This window comes from Orycteropus afer, unplaced genomic scaffold (genome assembly GCF_000298275.1).
Source record: "Orycteropus afer afer isolate SDZICR_OR568_19922 unplaced genomic scaffold, OryAfe1.0 scaffold01013, whole genome shotgun sequence".
Lineage (NCBI taxonomy): Eukaryota > Metazoa > Chordata > Mammalia > Tubulidentata > Orycteropodidae > Orycteropus > Orycteropus afer.
In genome coordinates, this window is record NW_006922600.1 from 287,951 (window position 1) to 293,580 (window position 5,630).

Sequence of the window (5,630 nt, forward strand, 5' to 3'; positions counted from 1 at the left end):
TTTAGGATTTCTTGGTCTAGTGGCGTAGTGCCTAAGGCATTTGAGTCCTAACCAGAAGGCTGGCGGTTCAAACCCACCAGCCACTCTTCCGAAGGAACATTGGGCAATCTACTTCTGTAGACATACCACCTCGGAAACCCAAGGAAGGGTCGCTAAGAGTCTAATTGACTCGACGTGAGTGAGTCTGGTTTTGGTTATGTAATCAAAAGGAAAATTTGACAATTATTAGTTGTCGTATTGAATATATAGTACAATTTAGGGAGATTGTAGGTCTTCACTCACATCCCTGTCTACTTTCCTAAAAGGTAATACCCATTTGACTGGGGAGCTTGTAATGTATAACACAAAAATAAAAAAATATTGTAAACATTTAAAAAAGCATGAACTTATCCTCAGACTTGTTAAAGGAGTGGCAACATGTGGCCTCCTCGCTGATCTTCCACTTTTTATTCTATGGCCACCAAGAGAATCCAGTTGAAATTATCAAAGACTAACTAGGCTCTCCTGACACAGGTGTCAGGCTATTTTAGGGCACAGGTACAAGGGGAGTGAATGAGTAACTGGTGACTCAGCTGCTTCCAGCCCTTCTCAGGAGGAGCTGGCAGTGAGTCTCTCCCAAGTCACAGGGGTGATCAGACCCAGCTTCTGCAATGAAATAATTCACTCCCCCAAGCACACCCACACACACAGCCACGGTGATGGTAGACCCTCATGCAGGCCTGTTGTAGATGCAGGTGTGCCAAGCGACCAGCCTGTAAATGTCTCTGCCTGCTGTTTCTGCCTCCATCCTTTAAATAGCATGCCCCAATTGCCATAGAAACCAGATATCAGCATAACAATCAGTTTTCCTTGAGGTTTCCATGGAAACTGGGAAGCACACATTCATCCTCAGAATCAACCCAATGAGTAAATAAGGGAAGAAAATATTTGACAGAGCTTCTACCAGCAATTATCAAATAATAAATAAATAAACCACCATTAGAGTAAAGAAAAAGGATTTTGAAAGAGTGGGTTAAAATGGAAGAAGAGAATGATTAATTATCCTGGGTGTCCAGAGACATAAGGAAACTGGTGGCAGTCTCTGGTCAGGATAACCTGAGAATCTGAAATAGCAGGTGCTTGTGCTGAAAGCACAATCCATGCAGCCGCAAGCCCAGTGCAAACATTCCACATTTCTGCATGACCTGGGTCACAAGATTAACCATTCTTTCTGGCAGACTACATTTATCTTCAGAGTTGTAATTTTCAAGAGAAAAATGCCCAGGCTCACTTGTCTTTTCTCCTTGCCTCAAAGTACATCTAAATGGCCTAGAAATGATTCAACCGGAAACCAGAAAATGACTCTGAAGATAGAAAGAAGAAGGCTGACAGGTTAGTGAACTCCAGATTTGAGGAAAAACAGTACTTTGAGCCTGTTTGCTTTTCATCTTCTGTATTTCCAGGAGCTGGCTCTGGACATGCCTACAGCCTGGAAGTTCCAACAGGCATAGAAGAAAAACAAAATTAACTAAGACACTGTCCATATGACCAAGGAAGGAGCACCCAACAAAGACTTAATGTAGGTCCAGCCCTGTCCGGACTCTTGGGGCAATGGAGGACTGATCCCCAACATCAGCATAATTATAGGGGAGTGGCTAAGGACCCATGCTCCATTTGTGGAGTAGCAGTGAGCTGGTCTACTATATTGGCAGCGACCAAGGCCCGGTGTTTCCTGAACTTCTCACCTAAAGGCAGCATGAACACAGTTGACACCTGTAGAGATCTAGCAGGAAACTATAGAAGAACCAGTAGAGCTTAGCCTGCTAACCAGAAGGCTGGCAGTTCAAACCCACCAGCCACTCCCCGGAAGGAAGGTTGGGCAATCCTACTTCCGTAGTGATACTGCCTCGGAAACCCAAGGAGGGGTCGCTATGAGTCAGGGCTGACTTGACGGCACATAACAAGAGCTTAGCCAACCGGAGTTCTGGATAAAAAATTGTCATTAGACCACCATATCCTCATTGTGGGCAAGAATCCAAAACTAAGCCTAATAGAGTGACTGCCTGTAAAGATTTGCATAGGATCAAGTCTCCCAGCATAGTAGTCAACCCTAGTATTGTGCTCATTCACAGCTGTGTATTCTAATCAGAGGGGTCTACAAAGACCTATGTGGGCTTGAGTTCCAGGTCTGCCACTCACTAGTTCTGTTACTCTCCGTATAATCTTTAAGTTTCCGTATCTCTTTTCTGAACTTATTTTGTGTGGGATGGGGGCATTTTTCAACTCCACAGGGAATCTTCTCAATTCAACATACTATTTAACATTTCTCTCCATAAAACTCACAATTGGTCTCTGATTCAATCAGCTGACTTCTTTTAATTACCCTTTTTTTGTCCCTCCTTCTTCTTTAACCTTTACAGTGGAGATTTCCCAAAGTTTCATTACTGGAAATATCACACGTACAGTGTTTGGGGTTTAAAAGTCAATGGTATTTCCTCTCTGGAAGTGAGTCCTATATAGTACCTAGCCTACAGGTATGTGAAGTAGGTGTGAGATTTTTTTTTAGCATCTGTTGTTATCTCTCTGTTGTACTCAAGGACAGTGTTGGCCATTATCACAAGATTGTTCTTTGCATTGTTTTTTTTTTTTTAACAAAACAAAACAAATAATTTGGAAACAAAGTACCATTAGAGTGGATAGAATAAGTAATCAAAAGTTTGTGCCAAAGTGCAATGTTATGCGTCCAATGAAAGAATGAGATGGATATAAACATATTAACATAGTAAAAAAAGTCAGATTCTACACCAAAGAGGCTGAATAATATTGATGTGAAAACCCCAATCTTTTAGAAAACAATATTCTGTCTTCGCTTAGAATATAAAGACATATCTATATCCATAGAAAAAGGTCTTAAATGGTATATACAAAACTGATGAAATGGATCATTATGTGAAATAGGTGGGAGAAGAAGAGGGTAGTAGGTGATGATAGTAGAGCCTAATATCATAGTCATATTGTAAAATTTAACTAGGAGAATGCATTTATATTTTACTTATGTATCTACATATTAGTTTTCTAAAAACCATGAAGAGACACAAAGATATATGTTGAAAATATATTTTAAATTTTGAATAATGATAGAATGTTGTCTGTTAGTTGCCATCAGTTCTGTTACTCATGGCAATGCTAGGTACAGCAGAATGACACACTTCCCAGACCTGTGTCATCCCCACAATCCTTGCCGTGCTTCAGCCAATCTCTGCAGCCACTGTGTCAATCTGTCTCATTGGGGGGATCGTCCTCTTTTTCTCTGACCCTCTACTTTACCAAGTATGGTGTCCTTCTCCAGTTACTGGTCCCTCCTGATAACATGACCAAAATATATTAAATGAAGTCTTGTCATCCTTGCTTCTAGGAAGCAATCTACCTGTACTTCTTTCAAGACAGATTTGTTCATTCATCCTGGCAAACCAAGGAAAGATCTGCAATTCTAAGAGTAGAGGAAGCTCCTTTTCCTTAATAAAACAAAACCAAATTTTGCAAATACAATTGCAAAACCTATTCCTCTGATCAAAAATCTTGAAGTTTTCTGAATGGCATTAGTAACAAATAAAAAGTATGACACACATTTATTCTTGAGGAAATGTTTCCTAGGGTTCAATTATTGGTTTTATTTACAGGGGGTGATTCTTCTTTTTTAACTCTATAGAGAATTCTCTCAATTTATTAGACCCTTAAAAAGTTCCTTTAACAGTTCTCTATAAAACTTACTAGTCCCTGATTCAATGGGCCATGTTCTTTCAATTATCCTTTTTTATCCCTCCTTTCTATATAATCTGAAAGAGTAGAGTTTTCCTAAAGGCCCTATAACTGTAAATGACTCAGGTATGATATTTGGACTTTAGAAATCAATGGTATTTCTGTAAGGTTGGATGGCCGATGCCAAGAGAAACCAGGCCAGAGAAATAGAAAAGGAGAGTTTATTTAAGAGATGCAAGCATCAAAGCAAGTGGACTGACTCTGTGCTAGAGAGACCAGCCAGTGATTGTCTCAATTAGGGTCCTTTTATTCTTCTCTCTGAACTCCTCATTTCTTTGTCTCAGGATTTAAGACATCATAGGGTTTAGTCAGCCAAATCTTGTGATTGGCTCATCCCTTCCTTTTGATCATGGGGCTCCTATAAGATAACTTTTTACAAGAGTCAAGCATTAGTATTAACTATTTTCAGAAATCTGATAGTTTGGATTTTTTTTTTTTTTTGTAACATTCCATTTTGGCTGAATGTAAATTATCATGAGGTTTGATTTTATTAAGCCTTCAATTTCCTCTCTAGAAGTGAATTCCATGTAATGAGTAACCTCCATGTATGTGGACTGGGTGTGCAATACTTTCAGCATCTATTAATACTTTTGTGTTCTACTCAAAGACAAAGCTGGTCATCACCACAAGATGGTTCATATTTAATGTTGTTCACAACAATCCAAAACCAAACAACTGGAGACAACTTGCCATTAAAAGCAATAACAAAAAATCACTACCGTTGAGTCGGATCTGACTCATAGCGACCCCTCCTTGGGTTTCCATGGCATTATCATTACATAAAGTAGATTGCTCAACCTTCCTTCCGAGGAGTGGCTAGTGGGTTTGAACTGCCAGCCTTCTTGTCAGCAGTCAAATGCCTTAGGCATGATGCCACCAGAGCTCCCATTAGAATAAGAAATCTAAGATCTGAGCTAAAATGGAATATTATGCATCCAATGAAAGAGTAGACAGAATGAAGTATATTAACAGGAGCCCTGGTGGAGCAGTAGTTAAGTGCTTGGCTGGTAAATGAAAGTTCAGAGGTTGGAACCCACCAGTCACTCCATGGGAGAAAGATGCCACAGTCTGCTTCCATAAAGATTCCAGCTTTGGAAACCCTATGGGGAAGTTCTACTCTGTCCTATAGGATCACTGAGAGTTGGTTCTACTCAACGTCAATGAGGTGTTTTTTTTGTTTTTTTTTTTTTTCCTCCCTAGTGAGTATAACAACCTGCTTCTGCTGCTGAATTTTCTAAGTGGGTATGATTATAAAGGCTTTCGAGTGTGAGAATAAGAGCCCTAATGGTGCTATGAATGAGGCATTGGTTCTACTAATGGGTTGAACTCACTAGTCACTCTGTGGGAGAAAAATGAAGCAATCGGCTTCTGTAAAGATCTGTAAAGGTTTACTGCCTTGGAAAGCCTATGGGGTTGCTATGAGTTGTAATTGACTGAATGGAAATGAGGTGGTGAGAGTTTGGGGATAATCTGAAAAGTATACTTCTAGCCTCCTAAACTGTGAGAAAATAAATTTCTGCTTGTGGTATTTCTATTACAACAGCACCTAGCTAACTAAGACAGAAATTGGTACTGAGAAGTAGAGGTGCTGCTCTAACAAATACCTAAAATGTGGAAGTGGTTTGGGAATTGGGTAATGGATAGAGGCTGGAAAATTTTGATGAGCTTCACAGTAAGGTCCTAGATTGTCTTGAAGAGACTGTTGACACAATTATGGACCTTAAGGGCAATTTTGATTAGGGTTCAGAAAGAATTGAGAGCTGTGATGAAAGCTTCTACTGCCATGAATACCTATAAACAAACAAAACACCAAACTCACTGCCATCAAGTTG